The sequence below is a fragment of the Malaya genurostris genome, chromosome 3 (genome assembly GCF_030247185.1).
Source record: "Malaya genurostris strain Urasoe2022 chromosome 3, Malgen_1.1, whole genome shotgun sequence".
Lineage (NCBI taxonomy): Eukaryota > Metazoa > Arthropoda > Insecta > Diptera > Culicidae > Malaya > Malaya genurostris.
Window position 1 is genome coordinate 264,872,385 of NC_080572.1, and position 13,764 is coordinate 264,886,148.

Below are 13,764 nucleotides of genomic sequence, written 5' to 3' on the forward strand. Positions count from 1 at the left end.
TGATAAATCCACAACAATTCGTTTTTAATCATGCAGGATTACTAAACTTAAATACATAGTTAGTGCCTGTTTTACTAGCGAACAAAACCTGTCGTAAACTCACTGTGCACAATTCCTGAAAATATTACGCATTCTCATGTGTCGGTTTTGCACGCTACGCTTTGTGTGATGATTCGTTCAATTCATGCGGTTGAAATTTTACGCGCCCCATTTTGAACCTGAATTAAAAATACCTGAAATACCTTAGCAAACATTTTAGAAAGCTTCAATTTTGAGTTATTTGTAGTTATCTATGTCTACTCAACATTTTATCAGAAATTGCTGATTATATATCCGATGTTATAGAGAAGAAAAATATGTTGGTGCGTTAAATACAACAAGAAATATTCTCATTTAAGTTCTACATATTCTTGTACAGAGTGCATTTTGAAAAGGCACACAATAGTAAATAAAGAAGTATTTACGTCAAAAAAATGTTGCGATATATCAGGTGTACAATTTTGCTTCCGCCGTTTTTTTTTAAATTAAAAGCTATACTGCGAAAAAGTGCTTACAGATGTATTATTCAAAGTATTGTCCGTCGCTAGCGAAAACTTTCTCCCATCTTTCCGGCAATTTTCGGATCCCGGCTCGAAAAAAGGAGTCCTCTTTTGACGCTATCCATGAAGCAATCCATTTTTCCAACTCTTCGAAGGATTGAAATTGTTGATCTGCCAGGCCGTGTGCCATCGAACGGAATAGGTGGAAGTCAGAAGGGGCGAAATCTGGGGAAAACGGCGTGTGGGGCAAGACTTCTCATTTCAGCGTTTCCAGGTACTTTTTAACCACTTTTGAGACGTAAGGTCGAGCATTGTCGTGTTGGAGGATGACTTTGTCATGTCGCTCTTGATATTGTGGCCGCTTTTCTTTTAGCGCGCGAATAAGGCGCATCAGTTGCGTTCGTTAGCGATCTCCTGTGATGGTTTCACCCGGTTTTAAGAGCTCGTAGTAAATCACACCGAGCTGATCCCACCAAATACAAATCATAACCTTGGCGCCGGGAATATTCGGTTTTGTTCTGATCAAATTTTTTAGACGCATATGTAACAAACCTACAACATTCAGAATGATGAAAAATATTTAAGCTGGTCATTTTTTATCTTTCCGTATTGCAATGAAGCTTTGAACACATTCCTCGTTAGCAGCAGAAGGAAGATCCACAATCGCTGGTCAGTTGGTACGTCACATAGTCATGTTCGACATTATTGTTATCGGCCGTAAGCTTTACATGTATATGACCGTTAGTATCGATCAGTTGAATCTTTTAAACTTTCCTTAGATCAAAGTATTTCGTTTATTTCCCTATTCTTATCCAACGAAAAACAGACTAAAAAATGTTTACTCAAAAACACAACTCGAACCCAAACTTTCATTCAAAAAGCCGGGTGGGCAATGTCAGAGACACAACTGGAGGACATGAATGTGAACCAAACAAACATGCTTCTTTCACACCTTTCACTGTTTTGCTGCTAGAATTTTAATGGAGCATCTATATTGAAGTATGTCTGGGACTGAATTCGGAACATTGGGACTGAATTCGGAATTGCAAAATTTAAGTCCGGAATTCAGATCAAAAATGGAGTTCATTAATTTAGTTCTATAATTCTGGAGCTGAAGTCATTTACACAATTCAGGATCCAAGTTCAGTTCTAGAACTGAATACTGAACTTGAATTCCGAACCTGACTTGAAGCACCGAATCCAATTCCAATATCTTGTCTCAGAACTCAAGTTCCTGAATTCAATTCCAGCATGCATAATCTGAATATGGATAATAAACTCAGAAACTGGAATAAAATTTGTTCCAAATTCGTGGTCTGGAATTTTGCTTCGAAATTTTTAATTTTTGTTCCAGAATTGGACTTTTGGGTACGAATTCTGAACTCAAATTAAGCCACTAAATTTAGTTCGAAATCTAGTCAATGAAGCAGTTCCAAAAATCTAGCTCCAGAATCTAGAATAAGGATTTATTTTCGTAGTCTAAGTTTTAGCTTTAGCTAAAACCAAAGTTAAGTTAAAAATACAGGTGGAATTTGGGTCCAAAATTCAGTTTTAGTATTCAGTTCCAAAATCCAATCCAGCGATGGGTAAGTCGATATCTTTCATGAGCCCGCCTGGCTTCGATCCCCAACACCGCACATACGGTCAGAAAGCTTTTCTGGTCCGGAGAGACGAATGTCCATAATGTTGAAACTTCTATAATCAAAACAGAAAAAAAAATCAAATCTATTTTAAGCTCACTCACTGTGTTCTATGTTTCTATGTTACTGTGATATTGTAACAACCTTAGTTATTCTGTTTAGCTATCTTAGCTCTTAATTCAACCTCACAAATATCACTTTCAATTTTTTGCTTGTCAGAGACAAGAGCATAATAAGGTATGCTCTATGCTTTAAATATTTTTTTCTGATCGAATTCACCTAACGCTTTCTACATCGAACTTTGAAGTGTTTGAAGTTGTAAATGACCAATCTAATGGATCAAATTTAATATTGTTTGCTACGCCAATGCACTGACAAACACAAATACCGACAATCTATAGAAAGTTAAAAGCAATGTTGCACGTATTCTTCATGTAACTAATTCATTCACTCATCCTCGGTGCGAATATCCTGTCTATACTCATGCCAGTCTCGAACATCGTTGAACTATTCACTGCACGAAAGAGAGAAGGGTGAAAATAAATAAGCAATAATCGTAGAGAACACGAATCTACTAATACATTCTTCGCTGCTGGTATACATCGTCCATGTTCGTTTTATACATTCGTTTGTCATTCGTACATTTACTTTGCTCTTCGAATTGGTTCGAATAACGTCACTGCGATGATCGTTGGATTCCATTCTTCGCGAAGCATTCTTCATCTAATAAATTCATCATATTTCGTGAAGTAGCAGCAAAGGGGGAGTGCTGAGATGTGGTTCATCACACACACATAAGACTATGATACTAATACAGAGAAAAACGTCTTAATTTGCTAGTTTCAAAGACAGCACGAATGATCATCGCGAATTAGGTTTTGAAGATGATCGCTGCATGAATTTTCGTTCCACATTCACGTTAAGTCATTCGGGGATATGTTCAATGCGAATAACAACTGCAAGGAATAGATCTTCATGCGAGCAACGAAGCAAGTCCGAATATCAAAGCGATTATCGAAAAAAGGCGAAGAGAAGCGAACGATGATCATTGGCGTTCGTTGCATTTTTTATATTCGAGCAACATTGTGTAAAAGAATTGCTAGATAAACCGCAGATCGAAGCTCCGGGGACCCCATATCATTCGACTCAACTTGACGAGATCGGCTAATGTCCGTATGTTTATGTGTGTATGTGTGTGTGAGTGCACCTTTCAAAGATTTTTCTTTACGTTCAATTTTTTCGAAGATGACTAAACCGATTTTAACAAACTTAGGCTGAAAGCTACTCGTGAAATAGGAATCGAGTTCGAAGATCAATTGGCTGTGTCTTCTAGTTCCGGAGAAGTAAAGGTATAAGTGACGTAACCGACAAAACGTGACTTTTTTTGGAGAATGTTAAACCAATTTTAACAAGTTTAGGCTCGTTTGAAATTCATTTTTTACTCCAAATCATGTTCAACGTACAAGTGGCTGTTACTGTCGGTTCTGAAGATAAAATTTTAAAAGTGACGTAACCGACAAAACGCATTTTTTTCTCTTTGCTCAATTTTTATGGAGATTGCTGACTTGATTTGCAAAAAAACACTTAGGTTAGTTTGAAAGCTATTCTTTTACTGTTCATGAAATTCAAAGATCTATTCGCTATCACTTTCGGTTCCTAAGACATAATGGAATAGTTGACGTAACCGACATAACGAATTTTTTTCTTTTTGTTTATTTTTCTTCGAGATAACGGCTTAGGCTTTTCTCAAAACTTTTTTAGGGTTGTAGATCAAATTCAAAGATCAAATGGCTGTCTCTTCTACTTTCGAAGATATAATGATATAAGTGACGTAACCAACAAAACGTTATTTGCCTTTCTCATATTAAAAGGTTCTGCAATCACTGTGAAAACCGACTTCTTAACCGAGGCCCGGAGGGACGAATGTCATATACCATTCGACTCAGATCGATGAACTGAGCAAATGTCTTTATGTGTATGTGTGTGTATGTGTGTATGTGTGTGTATGTATGTGTGTATGTATGTGTGTATGTAACAAACATGTGCACTCGATCTTCTCGGAGATAGCAGGACCGATTTTCACAAACTTAGATTCAAATGAAAGATCTCTTGGTTCCATGGGGTGCTATTGAGCTTTTCCCGGATCAGACTTCCGGTTCAGGAGTAACGAGGTAAAATGTGCAGAAAAATGAATAAAAAGTGCACTCGATTTTCTCAGAGATCGCTCAATTGATCTTCTTCAACTAAGATTTAAATTAAAGGACCTGTAGTCCCTTAGATTGCTATCGAATTTCATCTGGATCCGACTTCCGGTTCCGGAGCTATGGGGTAAAATGGACAAAATGAGCTAAAAATGTATAATCGATTTTCTCAGAGACCGCTCATCCAATTTCCACTAGGGTAGGTTCAAATGAAAGGTCTTATAACGCCATATAATCCTACCAATTTTCATCCGGTTCCGGAATTACAAACTGATATAAAAATGTCATTTACAGGGACGTGTTTTTATACATGACACGGAAAATCCAATCAAATACAATCTAATAGCCGTATAATTGGGCAGATTTTGTTAGTTGATGACCAAATACATTGATTTTGGGTATGCAGGATCTTCGTTCCAGATTCCGGAAGTATCGAAAAAATGTGATCGTGTACTCCAAACCGAAAATCACTCCAATTTCTTTGAAACGGCTGAACCGGTTTTCATAATCTTAGATCCAAATGAAAGGTCTTATTATCACATACAAAATACATACAAGTATGAATACAAGTTTGTTGGGTAGGACTTCCGGTTCCGGAGTTATGGGGTAAAATGTGTAAAAAATTTAAAAATGTAATATATTTGTGCTAATTTTTCTCAAAGATATTTGAGCTAATTTGTCTCAAAGATGACGTGACCGATTTTTACAAACTTAGATTTAAATTAAAGGTCCTATGATTGTATATAAAACTTCTGAATTTTATCTGGATCCGACTTCCGGTTTCGGAATTATAGGGTGAAGTGCGTTAAAAATTTAATACCATCACTTAAAGAGGCGAACCAAAAAAAAATCTAAATCATCATCAAAACTGCTCCAATCGGTAGTCATTATCAGTAGACGGCCGAACAAAGCAATTTCGGTTATTCCTTCAAGAATCGAAGAAAATTATTTTGAAGAATACCACAGTTTTATACACTAAAACCTCAATTTACGCGAACTAATTTACGAGAATTTAATTAATTTACGCGATGATCGCGTAAAAAAGGTTTCTTCAAAATAAAGGAAATCTCAATTTTTATACATATACAAAACAATTTAACATGCAACAGGGAATTGAATATTGTGAAATGTACATTAACGAATTGTTTAGTTTCAAAGAATCTAAATAAGCTCGTGGACATCCAAGAATTATCTGGAAAGCAAATATCGCATATAATCACTTTTATATGACTATTGAAAGCGGTATGTACTCATAGTACTATTCACAGAAAATTGACATACTGTGACAAGATCTGTAGAAGAACTTGCTCATCCAAAACCTCCTCGGAATGCTTCATCCAGAAACTACCTGAAGCTCAGGCCTTAAGATCTACCACTGTAACGAAGTGCATTAACGAACTTATCGTTCTCGGTCCATATTCGTGATGTCACATGCGATCAATAGGACAATTGTAATTGCTCTAGGTAAAAACTACCTGGAGTTGAAGCTCTACGACTATTAGCAGCAATGAAAAACTACATAAAAACTGCTGAATGCTCGAATATATATTAAGACCTGTTTTCACCGAAGTTCTTGGACGACTGGAAACCTTCTTGGAACAGCAATAAATAAACAAGTAAGCAATGTGTAGCTCTAAAAGTATGCACCACAAATAAAAAAGGCATTAGCCTTGCTGAGACACGGTGTAGTCCCCAAGGACAATACTCCAAGAAGTTCTTGGATATTGCAATATCTCTTAAGCATTTCCATAGTCTCAAAACATACTCAGAGGGTCCTCAGGCGCTGAAGCATCGGATGTAGCAGGATTGTTCATGTTATTTACACTAAAATAAAAAAAAATCGAAAAACCTTTTTTCACGCGATGTTTTATTTAGTTTACGCGAAATTTAATTTACGCACAATCTTATTTTCGTCTGAAAGCTACTATTGGATCATTGATCAAGACCGATCAAATCAAATGTTCAATGTTCAAAACCATTCATGAATTGATAAATCCACAACAATTCGTTTTTAATCATGCAGGATTACTAAACTTAAATACATAGTTAGTGCCTGTTTTACTAGCGAACAAAACCTGTCGTAAACTCACTGTGCACAATTCCTGAAAATATTACGCATTCTCATGTGTCGGTTTTGCACGCTACGCTTTGTGTGATGATTCGTTCAATTCATGCGGTTGAAATTTTACGCGCCCCATTTTGAACCTGAATTAAAAATACCTGAAATACCTTAGCAAACATTTTAGAAAGCTTCAATTTTGAGTTATTTGTAGTTATCTATGTCTACTCAACATTTTATCAGAAATTGCTGATTATATATCCGATGTTATAGAGAAGAAAAATATGTTGGTGCGTTAAATACAACAAGAAATATTCTCATTTAAGTTCTACATATTCTTGTACAGAGTGCATTTTGAAAAGGCACACAATAGTAAATAAAGAAGTATTTACGTCAAAAAAATGTTGCGATATATCAGGTGTACAATTTTGCTTCCGCCGTTTTTTTTTTTAAATTAAAAGCTATACTGCGAAAAAGTGCTTACAGATGTATTATTCAAAGTATTGTCCGTCGCTAGCGAAAACTTTCTCCCATCTTTCCGGCAATTTTCGGATCCCGGCTCGAAAAAAGGAGTCCTCTTTTGACGCTATCCATGAAGCAATCCATTTTTCCAACTCTTCGAAGGATTGAAATTGTTGATCTGCCAGGCCGTGTGCCATCGAACGGAATAGGTGGAAGTCAGAAGGGGCGAAATCTGGGGAAAACGGCGTGTGGGGCAAGACTTCGCATTTCAGCGTTTCCAGGTACTTTTTAACCACTTTTGAGACGTAAGGTCGAGCATTGTCGTGTTGGAGGATGACTTTGTCATGTCGCTCTTGATATTGTGGCCGCTTTTCTTTTAGCGCGCGAATAAGGCGCATCAGTTGCGTTCGTTAGCGATCTCCTGTGATGGTTTCACCCGGTTTTAAGAGCTCGTAGTAAATCACACCGAGCTGATCCCACCAAATACAAATCATAACCTTGGCGCCGGGAATATTCGGTTTTGCCTTTGACGAAGTAGCATGTCCGGGCTTTCCCCATAATTTTCTGCGTTTAGGATTATCGTATCGAACCCACTTTTCATCACCGGTTACGATTCGATGTAAAAACCCCTTACGATTTTGTCTTTGAAGCAGTTACTCACATACAAATAGACGGCGCTCGATGTCCCTCGGTTTCAACTCGTACGGCATCCAGTTTCCTTCTTTCGGAATCATGCCCAGGGCCTTGAGACGTTTTGAAATGGCTTGCTGACTCACCCCCAACGATTCGACAAGCTCTTCTCGGGTTTGGCACGAATCTTCATCTAGCATTGCTTCTAGTTGTTCATCTTTGAAGGTTTTTTCTCTTCCACCACCATGGTTGTCTTCGACATCGAAACCGCCATTTTCAAAACGTTGAAACCACTCCCGACACGTTCTTTTACTCAGAGCATCACCGTAAGTTTCTCAGAGCATTCGATGCGCTTCAGCTGCATTTTTTGTCAAATTGTAACAGAAAAGCAAAACTTCCCGCAAATGGCGGAAATTGGGCACATAAAGAGACATTTTCGAGCGTGAATAATACGAAAACAAGAACAACTATCACTGAAACGGCGATGACAATTCGTTAGGCACTGTACACACTCACTTTAAAGGCATTATCATGTATGTGTTTTGACTAGCCTCAGCCGGTACAGCCTCCTATCGGAAAACGGCGGAAGCAAAGTTGTACACCTGATAATAAAGACTAGGCAGGACTTGAACCAGTAAACTTTCTACTATCCTATCCGGTATTCCATATTTCAGAAGCTACTTAATGAACAAACGCCCCCGAACATGTTCACAGTACACGGTCTGTACAGTGTTAGTTCAATCAAGTTTACTGTGACCTCATATCATAAACTACTCCAACTCCAAACGCAGGTCCTGATAGTCATTCAGTTATTTAATCATTCTATGAAAATAAGCTATGTGCTTTGTCTCATAGTGTTCCGAATGTGTTCCTGTCATTGATGTGATACTTGAACAAAGCTGAAGTGTAGCAAAATTTACCGAAGTTCCATTCATTCTGTTATAAATTTACAGTGTTCCAGCTGTAAGCAGCAGCAGCAAACCGAACACAGTATAACACAAAAAAAATCATTAGCATCCCTAATTGAAAACTAATGGATCCACCATGGCAGCAGTGGGTTCGCGAAAAATGCTCCATTTCTGGTTACGCCAGTTTTTCCCGCAAAACTTTTCCACTGCACTGGTGCCATTATTATTAGCACGGAACCACCGAACGTCCCGGCTTACTATGATGCATTTATATTAGCGTCAGAGATATGAAAGCACAGCACAGAAAGGATGATGAAAGGAAAAGCATACGAGCGAACTAACAACCGCGTAACAGTAGAATGATAAGTGAGAACCGAGTCAGGGTAAAATGCCGTATTCATTAGGAAGATGAAACAGTCGGGTGCTATTTTACCCTTGAAGTCCTAATTCGGCGAAAAATTAGATTTCACTGCAGTTCGTTCGTTCGATCCGCTTTCGATGCTCCGCTGAATGTGATGAAAATAAGATGGCTTCTTTCAACACTTTCTGACATGAATGAATTACGCGAGTGGAATAACTGAAATATCCTATTGAGATAGACGTTACAAGATTTTCAAAGCGTAACGAAAATTTAGGGTTTTTGAACATTCAACCTCTACAATCGGCAGGAACTTTAGACCCATATACACCATTTCGATCCCGGAAAGCCATGCAATTCGTAATTTTTATTTGCCTAACTAACCTGTTCGCACGAACAACTCTATTTGTGAAAAATACCTCACACATCAAACGTGCAGAATTCTACAGAAGCCTCACCTCTTGTGACAACACCCGACTCACGCGCACCACGGATTCACCTCATGCCGCGTACCATGGACGGGAAACTCACAGCTTGCTATGTATGTACATACATACGTATAAACACACACACTGCTACCGCACGTTTAGGTGACGATTAGGTGCAGGGAGAAAGCGTAAAAGGAATAATAGAACTAGCGTGACCGAGGTGTAGTAATTTCGAGAACATGAAAGTCGGTCATTAATATTGCAATCACGTTCCATACAATCCACTGCACGGTCAGGAAGAACTCGGTGTTTTGTGTAACATTGGTACTGTATTTCAGCACCATCGGAGTAATGTTCATTCGAGAAAAATTACGTATTTAGTCATCATTTAGGGGTTTCTGATTGCATCTAAGACTTTGGAATTACTTAGTATTCTATTATCGCTGAATGTGTTCTCATGCTCAAATCACAAATTTTACTGGGTATTTTTAGCTAAACGATCCACAGCAAATGGAAATTGAAAGAAGTAACGACAAAACAGCTGGTAAACTACCGTTTGGTATGTGTAGGATCGATGTCTTTAATAAATATGTGGTATACTAGGCCCAGATGTGTCAAATGCGTGCCAGCATTTGCAAGTCAAAAATATCCGCAATAGCGGTCTAACAGGTGACGCTTTCGTGACAATCACGGGATACTAATAGAGATAATAATTTGTACATGTCCGTGAGAGCATGAACAGTAGATCGGCCTGCTTAGTTATAGCGCTTTAACGTTTGAAGAGAATATTCAAAACATTCGGAATTTATGGAAAGTTACAAATGCTAAGTAATTCTTCGGAGATAATCTACACTTACAGATTCCGTTTATTAAAAACAAAAAAAAGTGCTAAAATCAGGATCGATTTGCGCCAATCTTGATGGTATTTTGTGCACGTCTTCAGTATGGCAAACCGTTTATTTTGTACTAATGGAGAGACCAATTCGACTAAAACTGATTTCAAAAACGTCGGATTTATTTTGGCATGAACTTTCTTTATTGCGAACCATGCCATTTCGAAAACGAAAAAAATTACAACTATAACAAAACTAAACAGACACAGGGTTGTACGAAGGAACCTGACACATTTTGTACTCCGGTTATACTGGAAGAAACCGAACACGGTATCGGAAAGTAGAAAAGTTAAGGTTTATTTTCGTCTAGTAGTTTTCCGTCATGAAGCACTGGAGTGACACTCACAGCGTTTTTTTAGCTCGTTTTTGAAGAATTAGTGGTACGTTATGTTTAAAAACCTGTTTTAATCCACCTAGTGGTGTAATGATGCCTTTCTCATTTCAATCATACTATCATATATAATACTATAGTATTCTTCAAGATAATTTTCTTCGATTCTTAAAAGAATAACCGAAATCGGTTTGTTTGACCGTCTACTGACAAAAAACAATCAATTTGAAAAGATTTGAGGTCCGCATGAAATTCAGGAATTACGTATGGGACCACAGGACCTTTCATTTGAACCTAAGTTTGTGAAAATCGGTCGCGCCATTTATGAGAAAAGTTAGAACACATATTTTCTTTTTTTTTGCACATTTTACCCCATAACTCCGAAACCGGGAGTCGGATCCAAATAATATTATTATGGGACCTCAAGACCTTTCATTTGAATCAAAGTTTGTGAAAATTGGTTCAGCCATCTCTGAGAAAAGGTAGTGCAAAAAAAAAACGTTACATGCACACATACGCACATACACACACACATACAAACACAGACATTTTGCGTACTCGACGAACTGAGTCGAATGGTATATGACACTCGGCCCTACGGGCCTCGGTTCAAAAGTCGATTTTCACAGTGATTGCATAACCTTTCTATATGAGAAAGGTAAAAAGTTTTTAAATTAATGAAGGGATTTCTCCACAACCTGTAATGGATTTGTTATAGCATAATAACGACAATTTGGTTGTTTACTTGTGGCAAATTTCCTTTGCCATTCGATGGAAAGAACGAGTTATAAAAAAAACGCGGTGGCCGACACTCCAGTGCTCCATGATGGAAAACTACTAGACGAAAATAAACCATCATTTGTATACTTTCCGATGCCGTGTTCGTTCCTCCCTCTCTTGTTTGGTTCTAGTGTAACCAAAGAAAAAAAAAGTGTCAGATTCCTTTGCGCAACCCTGTATTTTAAAACTATGAAATTCTAAAAATTCTTAAGTTTATCAAATTTCATATCGAAATATATTGAATACGGATAAATCCAAGAATAATGTCGACAAACTCAATTTTTGTTTCTTTTTTAGTGCTTGAAACACTGTATTTTTATCAATATGCAAAATTTTGTAAACACCTATATTTAATATGTGAATTGAATTTCCCATCCCTTCCTATTTGATATCATAAAGATCTGCGCAAAATTTCACCCAAATCCTTGTGAGTGCAATCTGATGACTATTCAACTATTCCCATACTAAATTCACAGAAAAAAAACAGATTTTCATAAGAAACATAATCTAAAAAAATCACGTAATTCGCTGAATTTACATAAGTTAAAAAATTTATAGCATTTTCTTCTAAAACATTATTTACAGAATTTACAGAATTTACAGAATTTACAGAATTTACAGAATTAACAGAATTTACAGAATTTACAGAATTTACAGAATTTACAGAATTTACAGAATTTACAGAATTTACAGAATTTACAGAATTTACAGAATTTACAGAATTTACAGAATTTACAGAATTTACAGAATTTACAGAATTTACAGAATTTACAGAATTTACAGAATTTACAGAATTTACAGAATTTACAGAATTTACAGAATTTACAGAATTTACAGAATTTACAGAATTTACAGAATTTACAGAATTTACAGAATTTACAGAATTTACAGAATTTACAGAATTTACAGAATTTACAGAATTTACAGAATTTACAGAATTTACAGAATTTACAGAATTTACAGAATTTACAGAATTTACAGAATTTACAGAATTTACAGAATTTACAGAATTTACAGAATTTACAGAATTTACAGAATTTACAGAATTTACAGAATTTACAGAATTTACAGAATTTACAGAATTTACAGAATTTACAGAATTTACAGAATTTACAGAATTTACAGAATTTACAGAATTTACAGAATTTACAGAATTTACAGAATTTACAGAATTTACAGAATTTACAGAATTTACAGAATTTACAGAATTTACAGAATTTACAGAATTTACAGAATTTACAGAATTTACAGAATTTACAGAATTTACAGAATTTACAGAATTTACAGAATTTACAGAATTTACAGAATTTACAGAATTTACAGAATTTACAGAATTTACAGAATTTACAGAATTTACAGAATTTACAGAGTTTACAGAATTTACAGAATTTACAGAATTTACAGAATTTACAGAATTTACAGAATTTACAGAATTTACAGAATTTACAGAATTTACAGAATTTACAGAATTTACAGAATTTACAGAATTTACAGAATTTACAGAATTTACAGAATTTACAGAATAACCGCGTAACTTCGGAAATCCACATAAAAAAACTGCCAAATATCATTGAAATGCATGGAACGTTCAGATTTAGTATAATCTCAGAAAAAGATTTTTGTTTTGAAAAAAGCAAGTGGGAAAAATTTTTAGATTTCCGAAATTGAACATTTTTTGCTGATGCCAAATGCCTGAAACTAATTTAAAAAATTTCTTTTGATAAAAAACTTTTATTTAACTTTTAATAATTTGAAACCGCGTAACTTCGGAAACCCACCTAGAAAAGAGCTGCAGAGTTGAAGAAAAAAAATGTGTATGCCGAATGTCTTAGGAATGCAGGATACGTCGAGGTCTTGGAAATCCGCGTAAAAAAATCGCTTGAAAACCACATAAAAACCGCGTAAAAAAGACCTCTGTGTAGAATGTCAAATAAGCCTTTTCGAAGTGGAGCTTTGGTTCATTCTAGAAAACTATGACCTATGTGACCATTAGTACCATTTTTTTTGCTTACCAATATTCATAGTGTAGCCAATTGACAAAAAGAGTTTTGCCCTTTTTATAAATTGGCTACAATCAGGTAAAAGCTGTAATGATAATTGCAAGTTTGTAAACTCCAATGTTCGCTACACAGTTCGAAAAAATCTTGTGATTTTACATCTTATAAGATGCACATAAATGGAGCGTCGTATTTCACATAAATTTTTATTCAAGAACATGTAAAATTGTGTGATTAGAGAATTATATGGCTGGAATTCGAACGAAATAAAAATCAAAAGATCGATAATAGCAGCGCGACTTGAACCGAGAAACATTAGATCACAAACACATCGGTTACTCGACTAAACCACAAAGCTCATACCAGTTCATTGAATAAATGATAAATATAAATTGATACAGCGGCACTTGGTAGCCGAGTGCAAATTTCACTCGGAACCAGCAAATTTCTGTACGAATAGAATATTGCGTCATTTGAAAAATTAAGTAGTTGTGAATTGTATCGTTTGTAGAATTCTGTCACCTGTAAAATTCATATT

General features: G+C 36.0%; 1 protein-coding gene across 8 annotated transcripts in view; it reads left to right on the top strand.

Annotated features, from left to right (window-relative positions):
* The window catches only part of LOC131435472 (kazrin), a 307,983-nt gene that overhangs the window by 83,483 nt on the left and 210,736 nt on the right, over positions 1–13,764 (top strand). The gene's annotated exons all lie outside the window — the stretch shown is intronic.